The sequence below is a fragment of the Patella vulgata genome, chromosome 9 (assembly GCF_932274485.2).
Source record: "Patella vulgata chromosome 9, xgPatVulg1.2, whole genome shotgun sequence".
Lineage (NCBI taxonomy): Eukaryota > Metazoa > Mollusca > Gastropoda > Patellidae > Patella > Patella vulgata.
This window is the reverse complement of record NC_065887.2, coordinates 15,821,442-15,839,400: the sequence shown is the minus strand read 5'-3', so window position 1 is coordinate 15,839,400 and position 17,959 is coordinate 15,821,442. Positions and strand designations below refer to the sequence as shown.

General features: G+C 37.6%; 1 protein-coding gene across 3 annotated transcripts in view; it reads left to right on the top strand.

Moving 5' to 3' along the window:
- Nucleotides 1-241: 241 nt before the first annotated feature.
- LOC126832146 (calcitonin gene-related peptide type 1 receptor) overlaps nucleotides 242-17,959 on the top strand; it is a 139,542-nt gene continuing 121,824 nt past the window's right edge. For 2 of the 3 annotated variants that reach the window (XM_050562847.2, XM_050562842.2), the window contains exons 1-2: nucleotides 242-322; nucleotides 10,956-11,072. The gene's annotated coding sequence lies outside the window, so the exon portion shown is untranslated. Of the gene's footprint in view, nucleotides 323-10,933; nucleotides 11,073-17,959 lie in introns of those variants that run through there. The other variant, XM_050562846.2, reaches the window with a different exon arrangement.

The window sequence follows — 17,959 nt, the reverse complement described above, 5'->3', positions numbered from 1 at the left end:
TAAAATTTAGCTACCAACAAAGACATACTTTACAAGTTGACAATATAATGATCAATTCAATAAGTCTCATTTCAACAGCTGTTGAAACATGAATAACACTGTATTCTTTTTTTGATAGAAAATTGTGATAAAACGTCTTAATAATTTTGTTATATAATAAAGACAACTGTTGCCCACGCCATCCGTCAATAACATTCACTTGGTAGCTTGTCAATAATAGTATAAAAACAGTAGGTAGAATCGTAATATGACTGAAAGGGTGCAAAATGGATGATATTGTACGAAACTAACTTTTGGATTCATTAGATTGCTTGAACCTAAGGTATTTATTATGATACATTACTAGACTACCATTGGGGTTTCATGAAGATATTTATGTATTTTTATTATCTTGACGTCATATAGAAATGAAATGAAATGAAGTGGGGTTTACCGTCCTACGTTTTGGCTCCGATTGGTATAATGAAGACGGACATACGCCATACAGTGTGCTATGAGGGAAATTTTGCCCGGACAGCGGCAAATGATCTCGACTGGCATTTTCTACTTTTCTTGGGCTTTCGCGTTCTGGGGTTGTGAAAAGTAGAAATTACGAATGGTAGTTATAGGCTTCCATAGAACACGACCTTGTGCGCCATTACAAATTTTTCTACAGTTTAGGATCCTCTATATCTTATGCTGAACTTCCACCACGTTTGTTTCCACCGACAGTAATCATTATTTATTTGTTTTGTTTTCGATCTAATGGTGATCGTTTAAACTTAGAGATTGGGTATACAAAATGGCGACCATGACCCCAGTAATTTCTTTGTTTTATGTTCTGCCGTTGTTTAGTAGATTACCATAGGTCATCAGTCGGTGGTAGTCAAGGTGACATGGAACGACGCCGGTCTTGTAGCTCATTATATATAGTCTCGGTCATCCAGAACCTATTAGTTTTCAACGTAAAGGGGGGGGGGTCTGGGTCATAGACTTAATAATATCAGTATGTCTATGGTCTGGTCTGTTGATAACATTTGACCAAAAGTTCCATTGCTCATGCGTAACCAGGGTTTTTTTTTCATGTGGTTGATTATCCAGTAAATTTTGTCAGGTCAAGTAAGAGTTGCGCCCCTTCCGATAATTCATACATTATTATAAACAAGCATAAATCGTGGCGACGAATTAGGCCCATGGAGAGAGAAATTCTACAATAAAAAAAATTAAGAGTTTGGGATATTGAACTGGCAATACAAATGTATTTCTGAAATGGCTATTCTTAAATTAATTTCATCGGCGTCGACGTCTTGTTTTAGGGCTAGTTACCTCCCCTAGACTTTATGTATGATAATGTGAATGACCGGATAATCTAGCCAATGCCATATTATTCTCAAATGTTGACAACCCATTCAGACTAATATTCGTAGAATATTTGTCTGAATGAAAGAGACTAATTATATAAAGACGTAATGTCACTTGTTAATATGTTCAGTGCAGAATCTCGAGAAAAGGATTGTATATGGGCGTTGAGATTTATGTATACGTACGCCCCTTGAAAAGTGGTCGACCCATAAAAGGAATTTGCACTGGTACATGTCAAGACCCAACGTTTACCATTTATTAATACATGGTTGCGGATAAAACGAATTACCGCCACAATTCGTCTGTTTAAGAACTTCTAGCCCTGTTAGGATTATGAATTGATAATCCACATGAAATGACGCCTACTATTGTAACAAATCACTAGTGATGGACTAGTTCGGTGAAATGCGGTTTATTTTCTTTACTACTTTAGAATGTGCTTGAAATAAGTTAAATATCGACTCTGTTGATAGAAAAAGAAGGATATGTGTCTTTAATGGTCACAACTTTGTTTATAGACATGTAGTCCATCCAACATGGCGAATCACTTATGTAAGCAGAGGTATAATACGTTATTACACCTGTCCGAATATAAGGTTTAGCTTATAGAATCGTCCAACGTGTGCGCTTTAGATCATAAGTGGTATGTGCGTGACAAGGAGTAGGACCACTTGTCTAACCTCGTGGGTTTCTCACGGCCCTCCGGTTTCGTCCCCTACGTGCAAACCAATTATTGGGATTATACCATAGTCCCGAAATAACCCAGTTTGTGCTGAGTGAACATTACTCTATCTCTCCCCCCCCTCTCTCTCTCTCTCTCGTTTGACTATTGGATATTGTGACCTACGATAAGACAAAGTAAAAGACGCTGTTGATTTAAAATCTGTCAGTTTACAGACGGATTCTAAAAGCTATATCGTATCTATAACAAAATGTGTCAAAAGATTTGAATATACGTATATTATTCCTTTTTCTGATTTCAAATTCTGACAATATTTAGACTTCAAAGCTATATCTACTTTATATGTGTAGTACAGTTAAAATGGAGATCTTACCAATAATACCCCCATTATTTGTTTCACCAGGATACATATATCAACCCATATATAACACGACAAGGATAAGGCGGTGTTCAGATGTCGAGTACGATATCGGAGACTGCATTACTGTTCTTACTCGTCTTCAATTCGCTTTTATTACCTCTAAGAGCTGTCCATAAATACAATTTACACGATAAGAGGTGGTCGTAATTGACAGGTTTGGTATTTAGGTTCCATATGATGTCAATTGTGTAGTTATCTAATCTGTATGGAGTAAGAAATAAATATATCGTGTCGTGTAGAATAAGTTGAAGTGATCGACTGACAAGAGTATTTGAGTGGAAATAGATGGTGTTCTTCGTCAGATAGATTCTTTAGATCGCGTCGCTCAAACTCATACAAAAAAATATTCCCAAGCTAAGAGTTCAATTAATAGTGATATATTTGAAGGGATATTTAAATTGGATGTCAAAATTAAAAAGACATAAGTGTACAAAGATATAATGTTTAAAATATACATGTAAATGTTAAATATTTCAATTATGGGGTTTGCCATTCTTAATAACGGTAAAAATAAATCCTGCAAAAAAAAAAAAAAAAATTCCAAACTTTTAAAGAAAGCTTCTCGTTACTTGACGTGCGCGCTGTATCATAAAGCCTGTCATTGAGTCAACTGGCGTGGTTTCGAATCCCCGGTTGTACGTGACAAGGAGTAGGGTCACCTGTCCTACCTCGTGGGTTTTCTCCGGGTCCTCCGGTTTCCCCCCACTGCTAAAAACCCCTACGCGCACGCGAATTATTGAAATAAAATTAAACCCTATGTTAGTCCCGAAATGACCTAGTTTGTGTCGAGTGGACGTTAAACCCCATTTCTCTCTCTATGTCTTGAGCAGTGGGAGGCGAGACTACCCCTTGTCACGTACAAGTTTGGCCTCGACACCATGCCTCTTGACTCAATAACTCCCTTGCCAGTTCATAAAGGACAGGACGTTTAACCATATCCACTTTAGACATGTTATGAATATTTGTGTTGCTACCATAACGTATCTGTTAGATTCGGGTATACTCTTAATAATATACAGCCTCGGGTCTTGCAATCCACAGGGATCTCACAATTTAATTTCATTTTTTTGCTTATAAAACTGTACAGGCTTGATATTATGTACTAAAGTTAAAGCCTTTTAACAAGGGAAAAACTTCACTAGCGAAATTCCTGTGGGACTTTTGTGACCAATAACACAGAAAACATTGAATTATACAAGTACAGTTCTTGTATGTTAGAATTATATCCCCATTACAATTTCCTCTATGATGAAAACGATTCGTCCTCGGATCATAAAAAAAATAAACATTGATAATACTAAAGTTCTGAGGTTTGTTTTAAATGTATAATGAAGCCATTTCACTTTTATGAAGATAATATGAATTAGTATATATTATATATGATCAATTTAAACAATAAACAAAAAGTAATCAAAATGACCTTCGGGGGGTCGGGGGGTGGGGGTGTTAAGGTGATTTAAGATCCATTAAGATATTGCTTACTGAATTGAGTAACAATGTGCAGATTAGCACGACAAATTTTAAAAACCTGAACTATTGGGCCAAGTTTATTAATTGTGAGAATAATAAATATTTAAAATTAACTGAAATTCGCCCTACTGCAGTATTACCATAAATCCTTGTACTTTTCTATTGGATGAATACAAATCCATGTACTTTTATATTGCATGACTACAAATTCATATCCTTTTCTATTACATTAACACAAAGTTGTGTACTTTTCTATTGCATTAACACAAGCTTGTTTACCTTTTAGTTGCATTAAATCAAACCTGTACTTTTTTATTGCATTAACACAAATCTCGGTACTTTTCTACTACATTCACACAAACAAGTATACCTTACTATTGCATTAACACAAGCCTGTCTACTTTTTCTATTGCCTTCACACAAACTTGTGTACTTTTCTATTGCATCAACACAAACTTGTTTACATTTCTATCGCATTAACACAAACATAAAACATGTGTGCGTGTCTAATGCATTAACACAAACCCGTGTTATTAGGATAGTATTCACAACAATTTGTATAGAATTATAAAATCTTATGTTTTTTGTTTTCATATATTTAACACAAGTAATGTTTAATATCTTCAACACATATTTTCTACTTTTAAACATAAGCTCTATATATAGCTTAGGGCCTCGCCAAGTAAGAATCCGGTATAGTGCATAACCTAGTCTTTATGAATTCAAGTTATTTTCAATTATCCAGTCCTAGTATAAACAAATGATTTGTTTAATTTTACCGAAACCCCGCGATGTCTCGACATATTATTGAATTTCATAATATTTTCGTATCTGTTAGCTTTTATGAAAGACATTGTATAACCGCCCGATTTTATCGAGTTTGAATCCGTGTTTATATTAGTGATACCAGGCCTATACATTATCTCATCCATTTCACCGCTTCACTCAACTTTTAATCAAAATAAGTCTGGTTTTACTAAACGACCTCGGAAAATTGTCAATATAGGTGAATTGTGTGGATTTAGGGATGAAGATGTTTGAGGATGTTTGTTATACAGCACGTGTAATAAAGAATGATTGATTGGTGAATTCGAAATAGAGAGAGAGAGAGAAATGGGGTTTAACGTCCACTCGACACAAGCTAGGTCATTTCGGAACTAACATATGGTTTAATTTTATTTACATAATTCGCTTGCGCGTAGGGGTCTTTAGCAGTGGGAGGAAACCGGAGGACCCGGAGAAAACCCACGAGGTTGGACAGGCGACCCTACTCCTTGCCACGTACAACCGGGGATTCGAAACCACGCCAGTCGACTCAATGACAGACTTTATGATACAGCCATCCCCCCCCCCCCCCCGAATTCGAAATAGACCTAAATCTTATATAAACTATATAAACCTTTGTGTTTACATTATGTATGATATTAATATCTTCCTGTTTGAGTTAAAAAAAGAATATTATCTGTTCATTGAATACTGAGAAAAAAAAATAACACATAAAAAAAAATAAGAGAACATAAAAAAATAACACCGCTTTAATTTCTTTTAAAAGCTAGTAATTATGATGTTATTTTAAAAATTATAAGTTCAGCCGTTTTGGTTCCGCTTTGCGAACAATCCTTATCTCTTCTATATATCGATATGTGCCATAGAAATGAAATGAAATGAAATGAAATGGGGTTTAATGCCCTACTGTTCTGCATCGTATAGGCTATAGAGATATAGTAAACTCAAATAAAATATATTTCTCTTCAATGTTTTTAAAATCACCCTTGGAATTAATGAAATGTAAGTTTATAGCACAAACTATGAAAACATCCGGTAACGAATGTTCCAATTAGCAGTCAATTGCGACATTGATAGCATTTCGTGATAGGTCGATAAAAACGACTCTCTATTGTCGCCGAATACAAATCGTGTTTTTTATAGGCGACGTAATCTTACTCGCCGATTCTGTTAACAATAACCCACACTTATTCTTTATAAGTAGGACTGAAAATGTTGCGTGATTGCGCCATCTTACCGAACGTAAAATATTAACGGATCCGTACTGCAATTATACTATACTACAGTATACCTACGCTTGTTTGGTTAGCGAGTAAGGCCTGCTTTCCATGTAACCTACGCGATTTCGCCGGAGAAAAGGTAGGTCTAATGCAAATGTAATGGGGAACGTTTCATATAAGCGTTTCAGCGTTCTAGGAGCGACTATGTCAGCAATTTGTTGCTGAAAATTCAGCTTCCAAATGGCAGATACTTTGGGCATGGTGTTATTATAAAAAGGCGACGATTGGACGCAGGCTTGAACAATGTCGGGCTTCATGCTGGCTGTAAAGAGAAATTCTTACTTATGACGTCATCCTCAAACTTTTCAGCGAGTTGTCTGTACACATGGAAATACAAAAAATCGCGAGCGGTAAGGCTGCGCTTTTCCGCTAGGCCTTAGGCAATGACTCCATAACCTGGAGATCCGGGGTTCATGTTGGCGTGCACGTAAAAGAACCCTTGACAGTTGGAATTCGAAATATGAGCAGACCGTAGCACGGCTGTCCGAGCACAATCCTCCCATATTACTACAATGCGTGGCGTATGCACGTCTTCATTAACCCGGATGGAGCAGAAAAGTAGGACGCTAAACCCTATTTCATTCAGTCTCTTTTCTTTAAAATCGTGCGGATTTCTCTCTTAAAGGGCAAACTGCGTGAATAATACCAAGATTAGCTTTAATTTTTTTAAAAATTAGATTTTATATAAAGTGTTATACTATAGATTGATTTATGACTTATCATATATAAATTGTTTTAATATAGATTAGATCTATTAAAAAATGATTTATAAGGTCAAATTTCCTTATTGATACAAAAATCTTAAACATTGGATCAATCAGATTTTGACACCTCAAAGTAGGGAAACCTCAAGTTTATATACAAAGGCGGCGCCAGAGGGGATGGGGTAGAGGGGCACTGTGCAACAAATTATAATACATGTATATATTGTGCGAAATTGATTTTGGCATTGACCGAATGATTGAAGGTTTGGTGCTAATAGACAAAGGCGGACTTATTTCATCAATTTTCTACAGCTTCGTGGGGTTTCTCCGGGTCCTCCGGTTTTCACTCCACAGCTAAAGACCCCTTACGCTCAAGCTAATTATTGGATTAAAATCGAATCATATGTTAGTCTCGAAATTACCTAGCTGATGAAGGGAAACCCAAGTACTCGCAAGAACAATATCTACAAGAATTCAATGCACTGTGACTCAGAATATCGCTTTTTATATGTGATGAAAGTTCATATATGAAATATAATTGTGTATTCTAGTATTGATAACAAGCAAATAGCGCCCCCCCCCCCCCCTAAACTACTCACCTGTAAACTCCTGACTCTTCCCACGTATATATGATAGACTATTGTTAGTAGCCATGTTGATTAGACATAGCGCGTGTCACCCACACATATATTCATATTAAAAATTATTTATAAAATTACAACCGACGACATATCGAATATTGTGAACGTTATTTTGCTTGTAGTGTATACATTGAATTTCCCACAAACGTTCTGTTGGATAAGCAGTAAGTGTTTTATTTTGTTTTTTCTGTGTTATGAACTATCTACTTGATAACCAAAAGCCGTGATTATGCCAAGTCCTTCGGACTGGACGAAAAACGGAGATCCTCAGGTGCACACATAAAAGAACACTTAGCTGTTGGTATCGGAAATAAAGTAGGGGGAAGCTTCTATCCGCTATGGTCTCCATCGCATTGCACACGTAATCATGTCAAGGGTGAAAAAGAGAGAGGGAGAGAGAGAGAGAGAGAGAGAGAGAGAGAGAGAGAGGGGAGGGGGGGTAACGTCCATTCGACTAATACGGTACAATATTATTACAATAATTGGCTTGCGCGTATTTATCAGTGGGAGAAAACCCACGCGGTTGAAAATACGCCACTTGACTAATTGGCAGGCCTTATGAACCAAAGCGCACTAGTTAGTACCACCCCACCCCCTCTCTCCCTCCCCTATTACCAATGTAAAAAGAAATATTGTTGAAATGAAATGGGATTTAACGTCCTACTGTTCTGCGCCGACAGGGCTAATAAAGACGGGCATTCGTTATATATTGTGTGCTATGAGGGAAATTTTGCCCGGGCATCGGCACTATGACCTACTCTTATATCGAATTCCAACTTCCAAGGGATCTCTTACGTGCACGCCAATGGTTACACGTGACCTCGATTTGCGTCCCATCCGAACGACTAGACAGCTTGCCCTCCGTCCTGCACCACGGACAAGGGGAAACCACGTCGGAAAATCCCGAGGCAGCGTCTTAAATATTGTTGAAGTATGAAGTCAGTCTAGTCTAAAAATATATTAAGACTTGTATTTTAGGTTCAAAGTTGAGAAAAAATTTGGTTTTAGTGCCAAGGGTAACGTGACGATAGACCAATAAAAAACATTCGTTATTAAAACCGAAAACAATTAATCCGGTCGCATTTAAGGTCAACGTGACAAGAGACTAATATAATAATAAAAAAACCAATATTGAATCCAGAGACAAATAACTATAAAAACAATATTGAATATATTTAGGAACATACATCCTATTAATCTCCTGGAGGCTAGAATTAACAAATTGAAAGTAGAAAAATTATTGAAAATAATCAACTCTAACATCATAACGGCAATGCAATGTTAATAATTCCTTACGATAGGCAATAGTTGTTTTTAAGGCCCTCGAGCTCCAGCCACCGCCCGAATCGAAGAGAGGGTTTTTGTCATGTATTATTCAGCTGAAAATTAATCCTTATTATGTATTATTTTACATCGATAAATATTACGTAATATCACTACAGTGTGAGGTACTGGATCCTGAATCCAGTCACTTGATTTTGATATTTGTTGTGTTTTACTTGCAATGTCTGTGTTGTTTGTGTCTTGTCCACGGGTTTGTCGTATCGGTTTTGTTTGCGTGTAATGTGGTCCTCATACACTACGTATTAGAATAAACTTCTGAATGTACCACTAGGGTGAAACCCCCGGGGTGAATGGAGGGTGTCAGTGGGTTCAAGTTGGGTTGAGGGATGATTTGTATTTTTGAGGGGTGAATGGAGTTTCCGGGGCTACCTCCGACTCAAACTCGCCAATATCCAACCGCACATTCAGGTACTGATTGCTTTCGACTGAATGCAAATGAAATGAAATGAAATGAAATAGGGTTTAACTGGGACAGATGTTTTTGGTGGGCGAATTTTGACTCGGTAGAAAAAACAATGACAAAAAATGAAATATACTTTTCTGTCTTCTTTTAACTCCTTAAAAATCACTTGATTTGGTATTTGTTGCTTATTTCTTGTAATGTCTATGTAGTTTGTATTGCACACAGGCTTGTCTTGTCGGTTTTGTTTGTGTGTAATGCGGTCCTCCTGCACTTGGGGGGGTTGGATGGCCGAATGGTTAGCACGCACACGCTGTATCATACGGTCTGTCATTGAGTCAACTGGCAGGGTTTCGATTTCCCGGTCGTACGTGACAAGGAATAGGGTCGCCTGTCCAACCTCGTGGGTTTTCTCTGGGGCCTCCGGTTTCCTCCCACTGCTAAAGACTCAAACGCGCAAGCGAATTATTGAAATAAAATCGAACCGTGTGTAAGTCCCGAAATGACCTAGTTTGTTTCGAGTGAACGTTAAACCCCATTTATCTCTCTCTCTCTTTCCTCCTGCACTTACTATTACACAGACACATAGAATTGTGCCCTGTGTATATTCGTTATAAATGCCATTGAAACATGATTGGATACCGTGTCCCTGAACCGTGTTAAATTTGACAAATGAGTTCAGGAATTGCCCTCATCTTGTTGCTGTGTAGATTAGAACTATGGCATGGACTAATTAATTTCGTGCTATGGTTTCAGGAAAGGGGATGAACTAATTATCTTAATGAAACATGATGGGCTTCTTTGACAATCTTCGTAAATTCGTATAGAGATTTCTTTCACAGTCATATTTTAGTAATGAATAAAGCACTAACCATTGTACTAACCAAGACCGATACATGTACCTTCGTTTCTTGTTTAAAAGACAATCCTAAATTTGTTACTGGCCAAGTTCCCGCATTTGTGAAGCGTTTCGAGTACTGTTTTTTTAATTCTAAGAGTTTTTTAAGAAGATTTGCGTACACGGCAATGGGCATATAAATGTTAAGGTCTTCTTGTTTATCATGAACAAAAATGTGCTTTAGAAATATAACTAGGCAGATTCTGGTAAAGCGAATCATTAGCAGTGGGAGGAAACCGGAGGACCCGGAGAAAACCCACGAGGTTGGACAGGCGATCCTACTCCTTGCCAAGTACAAGCGGGGAATCGAAACCACGCCACGTGACTCAATGACAGACTTTATGATTACATGCACACGCTTTAAACCACTAAAAAACCCAACCCCTCTTCTGGTAAATCGTTTCTATTATTACCCTGTTTCTACCCTGGAGAGCGTCATTTCTGCTTACTGCCTTGTTCATTGCCTCCATTGACAGCGGGAAACCACGCTAGAAAATCCGGAGACTTCTTCTCATTCTACACAGGGACTGAACACCGGACCACCTGGTTAGTGAGCCAGGACTTAACTCGCTAATATACCGCGCCCCTCCCCCTACTTTCCCAAACCCACAGCGTAAAAGACAATGTGTCTTAATATATATCATAAATAAATAATAATGATGATGAGTTAGTTGTATTTTACGTCCGCTTCCACCGAGGTGATATCGCAGATAAATAATAAAAATGACTCTACTTGATATAGTAATGTTTTATTATGAATAGTAATCGGTACTTGAATTAAACCAATAGAGGTACTTGACCTATAACTTAACTCAAGTACCAAATACTATTGAAATGGTTGCCCAATCTACTTATTCTTTCTATTAACTATAAGTGATCGCCCCTGGTCATCTTGAACTATTCGTGGTTAGACCAGCTATAAAACCTGTAGGTCTCGATTAGACATCATTTATTATCGTTTTATCTTTTTTTTTTATCATATTAACAGATATGGATTAATAAAACAGTCGACATACCAACTTTTCAACATTCTGCCAAGTTTGGATTTTAATTCGTTGAAAAGAAATGTGCTCCACTTAACATTCATTGATGGCTTTTAATAACGGTAAGATGCCTTTAAATTGATGTCGGGTTTGTCAATTATCATATATAAATAACATTCTTTTCCTGTGGTTTAATTTGATGGGCGGCGGCGTTTTCTATTCAGAAAATATTTTGGGCTTTCTGGTTTAAAGTTTAACGATTTCTTTCATGATAGTGATAAATCGTAATTAAGGTGTAAGAGAAGTAAAATATAATTTTATAATCTTTTCAGCTGTGGTCCGAGGATTGTTATAGTTAAAATTTCTTCCGTCCACATTTTCTATCTATAAACTACACATGATTGTTCAAAATGAGGATTCCATTAATCTGTCATATTCGATCCTGTAATTGATCCAGACAGACAGATATGAGGTTCAATTTTATTTTAATAATACGCTTGCACGTAGAGGTCTTTATGTGGAAGATATCCGGAGGACCCGAAGCAAATCCCCGAGGTTAAGCATGCGGATCTATTCTCAATTTAAGATGTATTCTTGAAACTCATACAAAATATACGATTAACTCCGTTTCAGAACAGACATGACGCTTGTTGACCGACACTTTAATTGCTAACTCAACGATTTTAATCGAAAACACTGAATATACTTCGATTATTTTAAGAAGAGTCTATTCCGCTGCCATTTAATAACATTTAGAATTGTATATTTATTTTTTGTGTGGTGTGTACGACAGATGTGAAACGGAGTAGAACTACATTCCAAAACAGTACACTGATTTTTTTAAATTTTAATATGGCTGCCATTAATCACAGAGATATATTCTCAAAGTAGATAGTTCTCTGTATGCATAATGCTAGACACCCAGATTACGTTTTTGCATCCTCTTATTTATCAATAAGCTCCTAGATTTTATTTCAAAGTTTTGTTATGCCCATAAGTTGGCAATAATTTGGTTTACAAATCTAAAAAACAAGTAAATTACACTTATACTTATATCCGTATATTTTAGCTAATCGTTTACATGAACAGACATGACATCCAATCCATAACATCAATTCCTGTTTTCATCCAATTTGTTCTGGAACCATTTTAACTTCTGTTGATATCCCGCTTCTCCATTACCCTTCGTTTGATGTGACTACCATAAAACAATAAGTAGGCGATTAATGAGATTAGCGAAGATAATCAACGAATAATAGCCCAAAATCTCAAGGAGAAAGACAAAGAACAGAAGCCTTAATTCATCCATCATACTTTGAGTTTGAAATTAGCTAAAATTTGGGATCGGTTGGAAAAAAAACGCGATATAGCTTCCAGAAATAGAACATGTTGTTTTTTCCGGTTGTACAAATGCGGGTATAATTAGAAAGAGTTTTGATATAAATGAATTAGTTTGCAGTTTGGAAATGGGTTTACCAGTATAAAATCTATAACTCCAAAACTGTAATATAATCATGCATCTGTGAGAAAACAGAGATACAATTAATTCAGAATTCTTGATCTGATGGACTAACGTCTAGATGTTGCAAAGATAAAAATTCTTAGACGAATCAATAGGCCGCAATCAAGGACCAAAGTTCGGCAACAACAATATTTAAATCAATAAATCTTGGAACGAGAACTGGTCATAAATAGTTTAACATATGTCGATGACATAAAGTTCGTGAGAAAATGACATCATTGGAAGAATTAATGAGGTTTTATTTGTAGCCAATGGTTGACAGTTATGTCAGATCGGATTGTTTACCCGTATCAATTCTACTACGAATTCGTTCCATATGCAGACATGTCTAATGCAGGTGGAATTCTGGGTAAGATTTGTTTAGCAAATGCTAACTATTTGTTCCAAGAAATGTCCTAGTAAATATTCGTCTTAAGCCCTATTTACACTTTGGTCTACAGGGAAATCGTTAGACAACCCCGGGTCAGATATTTATTATTTGACCCCCCCACACCCTCGTACCACTGGGAATTGGGAATGATTACAGGACGAACCTTCCGATCTACTAATACTATGAGTAGACAGTACAATTTTTGTTAATTACATGAACTAACATGCTTTTATTTATGTATTCTTTCACAATCAAATGGTGATATTTTGTAGTAGGCTACAGTGAAATCCTGCCAGTCGGACCAGTTGGTAGACTAATATAAAGTGGTCTTAATAATGGAGCAGTCTTAATACGTGGCTGTAATACTGGTTTAGTATTGGGTAATATTTGGTTCGTATTGGGTAATATTGGGTTTGTATCGGTTAGGATTGGGTTAGTATTAGGCAATATTGGGTCGACATTAATCAATATTGTGTAGTACTGGGTTAGTAGGGGGTAATATAGGGTTATAATTGGTTAATATTGGTTTTGTAATTGGTTAATATTGGTTTTGTAATTGGTTAGTATTGGGTTGGTATTGTGTAGTATTGTATTGGGTTAGTACTGGGTTACGATTGTTTAAGTTATTACCGATGACATTTCTGAATTTACGTCCCCTCGACACAAACTATAGGATATTTCGGAATTTCTATAATTCGTTTACGCGTAGATGTCTTTAGCAGTGGGAGGAAATCTGGGGACCCAGAGAAAACCCATGATGTTAGGCAGGCGACTCTACTCCTTGTCACGTACTACCGTGTGATCCGAAATCAAAAGAAGACAACGTTTAATCTAAAAACTCTTTTAGAAGCCATACAGAACTTCAACATTGTGTAGATTGTATATATTAGAAATTAATATCGCTCGAGGGAGAATCCTGTTATAGGAATCTTTGCCAGACAATGTTTGCTTATCTATAATCACCTACGTTTTACGTATGTTTGAATGGGTGTAATAGATGATATTGTCAACATCTTCAGACATAATGGTGAGATTTGGTCTTGAAGGGATCGACAAGCGTTCATAAAGCGGTCCCAGAAGAAATTAATAAAATGAAATATCATGTCCCACTTGTCTGCGCCAATCGGGATAATGAAGACATACATGCGTCTTGCAGTGTGATACGAGGGGAAATTTTGCCCAGACAGTGGCACTGCGGCCTACTCTTATCTCGAATTCAGCTGTTAAGGGTTAGTTTAAATGCACGTCAACGTGTATGCGGGATCTGTTTTATGCCCCATCCGATGCACTAGACGTTGTTCCCTGTAAGACTCTACGTCCTGTACCACTAACAAGGAGCAACCACGCTGGAAAATCCCGAGTCACTTTCTCTTCCAACACCGGGATCGAACCCGCGCCTTACCCAATTAGCTACCGTGGTTCCCCTTAATATACTAGACTATGTGCTGTCTCAAATATTACCTCATGTTGAAAAACTGTGAACAATATTTTAAAATCTCCAAAACAAAAACTAAAAGAAACGCTGAATCCTGGAAGAAAACTTGACATGAACCCCCTGTGACAGGAGCCCCGAGTCCAACGGAGGGGCCCCAGTCCAAGAAAAGAGTCCCTGTATCGAAGAAAATGGCCCCTTTCAGGAAAAGGTTCCCTGGTTCGGAGACAATGGCCCCATTTACATCAGTACAAGAGTCCCTGTGCATTTGCCCTATGGTAGGGCAGATGCGTCACACCCATAATTCATCAGTGCCATTATGTGCAGACCAAGTTCCCATTTGTTTCCTTTACTTTATTCCATCCAGATTTTCCGGCGTGGTTCCCCCTTGTCAGTGATGGAGGACGGGGGGCCTAACTAGGACAGTTGTCTAGTCGTTCGGATGGGACGATAAACCGAGGTCCCGTGTACACATTGGAGAACACGTAAAAGACCCCTTGACAGTTGGAATTCGATATAAGGGCAGGCCATGGTGCCGCTGTCCAGGCAAAACTTTCCTCATAGCACACTGTATGGCGTATGGTCGTCTTCATTATCAGAACAGTAGGACGTTAAACCCCATTTCATTTCATTTCACTTTATTCAACCCACCGCAATAGATGCACGTGTAGTGCGTCTGGATATTCGTTAACGGTCGTTATGATGGGAGCCTGTTGATATCAACATTCCTCAATATATACTGTGTTGTCAGGATTTACCAGGTCCCGCGAACAATTTATAGTTGATAGTATATGTATGTTTCATACTTGCAATGTCCGTGTATTTATTGTGTATCTTGTCTACGGGTTTGTCGTATTGGTGTTTCTTTATGTGTAGTTTCATCCTTGTGCACTTATTATTAGCAATCGAGGTGACCAAAGGGTTTTTTTTCCGCTCTAGCGTGAATCGCGAATCACCTGCCGTCTACTAAGAGTCATATTAAGATTGTTTCTACCCATCTGGACTACAGGTACTGTAAGGCCCCCACGTAATTTTTTTAATTAAAAATATTGAGGCTAATAACAACTAGGATCTATCCAACAATTGAAATAACTTTTCACTGAATCTCTGGAGGACCTCCAACTGACGAAGGCCCCTTGCTGCCACCTCTTAAAGCCCGTGGATGATATTGATTTCCAGGCATCAACATCTTTTTGAAGTCAGAAAGTTTGAAAGACACCTATTATGTGAAATATGCTGCATGTCCATTGTCTCATAATTAGTGGTGTGGTATTTTACGGATCATTGTTGTTTTTAAAGGGCCAATCCCGATAATATTTTGGAGAATAAATCTGCTTAATTTTGAAAATCCCTTACAATCCTCTACCTTAGGGCCGAGCAACTAACTCAATATGCATTATACGTTCTCAAACAACGTAAACCCATCAGTCTTCATCTGGGAATGGAGACCGGTGTCCCAAGCTGTATAATACGGTGTCTGGATAAAACCAGATTTTTATTTTATAAAAATAACGTGTAGGTGAAATTTACTTTTCGTTATCAACTACAGCACATAGGTCATTCACTTTATAGACCTCCAAAGGAACGGGAATCGAATATCAGGTCACCCAAAGAAGAAATTGACCCGAAATCTTAAACGGGTTACGTGTCCGGATAAGCAGTTTTGGTGTTCACGTCCAAACGACTCAATACTTTGAGCTGAAATTTTGAGACAAGGTAAATACACCACTTCTCTATATTTTGGCGCTTAAATTTCATACATACTGGGACTTTTATTTTTGAGACTCTGTTCAAATCGGGATAGTCCCTTTAAGGAGTGGGTTATTATTAACCATTGCAGCAGCACCACTTTCAAATTAAAGCCCTCCATCTTTATAGAGCATAATCCCCCTCATAGCACACTGCATGGCGTATAGCTGGCTTAATTAGTCCAGTTGCTGTGGGAGGATGGCGTTAAACCCAATTTCATGTGTTTATCTACGGATATGGATAACGAAATCATCGGTTCCAGTTTGTATCTAAACCCATGGAAAATTGCTCTAATTCTTATCTACGTGATGGAATTTTCAAAAGTAGCTGGGTCCCTTTGTGAAGAGTCGCTTCCGTTGGTCGATCCCTTAATCCGGCCCTTAACGAATGCGGTAGTCATTTAGTTTGGTATTCATTCTCGTGCCATCCCCTCTCCGTCACACCCCTTCCCTACAAAAACGACCCCAGAAAAAACAAACACTAAAAAGCCATAAACTTACATGTTATTTTAAAATTGAAAATTGAGAAGGAAGTGGATTATCTTTGGCCAGGGCAGTGTTTTTATTTACGGTTTTGGTTTTGGGACGATAAACCGAGGTCCGGAGTACATATTGGCGTGCACGTAAGAACCCTTGTCAGTTGGAATTCGATATAAGGGTAGACCGTAGCGCCGCTGTCTGGGCAAAATTTCCCTCATAGCACACTGTATGGGGTATGACCGTCTTCATTAGCTCAGTCGGAGTAGAACAGTAGGACGTTAAACCCCATTTCATTTCATTTCAGGGTAGAGCACACATTTGAAAGTCAATTTACATCGCCTTCGCTTTAAACCTGTTGCCTTTTATTGTGCACATATTAAACTATATTATGTGTTGATCTTTCTACTTAAATAAACTTGTACTGAACGTTTGTCTGCTGAATACAATTCTGTAATCAATATGCGACGCGGGAATTTATTGTTATTTGACTTTCATGCCAAACGAAAAAAAAAATCCTACAATCCGGTGCTAAGTTTTCTATATTCTCTGGTTTCTAATTTACTTTGGGAAGTTAGAACTGTGTTCAATAAAATCCAATTGAAACAAATCGAAAATCGCTTAACTTTATTTATAATACGTGGCCTTTCAGTTTATTATGCCTTGGCTTCCTTCATAACCTTGTTTAAACATTTTTACTATTTATTTAATTGCATTTTTTAAATTTCTATTATTCAACAGCTCAAGGCAACGCTGGTCGATTATTAAAGGACAACAATGGCCGTGGCGTATTTTGTTTATTGTCTTGTTTGATAGTAGTAGGGGGTTGGATGGCCGAATGGTTAGCACGAGCGCGCTGTATCATAAGGCCTGTCATTGAGTCAACTGGCGTGGTTTCGAATCCCCGGTTGTACGTGACGAGGAGTAGGGTCGCCTGTCCAACCTCGTGGGTTTTCTCTGGGTCCTATGGTTTCCTCCCACTGCTAAAATTAAAACAAATGTTAGTCCCGAAATGACCTAATTTGTGTCGAGTGGGACGGGCGACCCTAATGCAATCGGGGAATCGAAACCACGCCAGTTGACTCAATGACAGATCTTATGATGCAACGCGCGCGCGTTAAGCATCAAATAATTTGCAATTAGACAGAAAATGAAGAAGATATAAAATAAACTTTAACGACTGTAGTTGTCCTTTAAACAATTGAACGCGTGACTTAGAATATTATTGTTTTGCTCCACAATGCGACTAGCTTTTACTGTAAAGCTGTAACGGCTATCATTCATTTGAAAGATGATTATTGCCAGAGCAAATTTAGCGTATTGAGTTTGAAACTAAATGAATTATGTTCAATTTTAACGCGATGCAGATTTATCATTTGTAAACGGTTTTTAAATGACATTTGATTCACCACAAAGCTTTAACAATTGCGAAGCCAAGGACAAATATATTAATTATAATA